We start from the raw sequence: 550 nt of genomic DNA on the forward strand, positions 1-550 counted from the left end.
ATTGACCTAATTCTGCTCTGCATGCATTATTTGATGTTTTACGTTGTACACAGAGGATATTTTTGCAGAGACTCAATTTGGTGTTTGACCCATTTTGTGAATTCTTGGTTGATGAGTGGACCCCAGATCTCACAACCATTAAGGGCAATGGGTTCCATAACTGATTCAAGTATGTTTTGCCATATCCTAATTGGTATTAGCCAGATCCTCTTTCTCTATCTTTCTCTGTCCCCCACCCCTCTCTCTCTCTCTCTCTCTCTCTCTCTCTCTGTCCCCCACCTCTCTCTCTCTCTCTCTCTCTCTCTCTCTCTCTGTCTCTCTCTCTCTCTCTGTCTCTCTCTCTGTCTCTCTCTTTATCTCCCCCTCTCCTCTTGATCTCTCTGCCTTTCTCTCTCTCTCAAACACACACAAATCATTATTTTCTAAGAATCTTTCGTCTCTAGCAATCTTTTCATAAGTTCTTACGCAACCCTGTACTGTTTCTACAATCCAATTAGTGCCACAGCAGATTTTAGATGATCGCTATCAACATCACATCATTTTGATCTTC

This window comes from Oncorhynchus tshawytscha, linkage group LG14 (genome assembly GCF_018296145.1).
Source record: "Oncorhynchus tshawytscha isolate Ot180627B linkage group LG14, Otsh_v2.0, whole genome shotgun sequence".
NCBI classification, from domain to species: domain Eukaryota; kingdom Metazoa; phylum Chordata; class Actinopteri; order Salmoniformes; family Salmonidae; genus Oncorhynchus; species Oncorhynchus tshawytscha.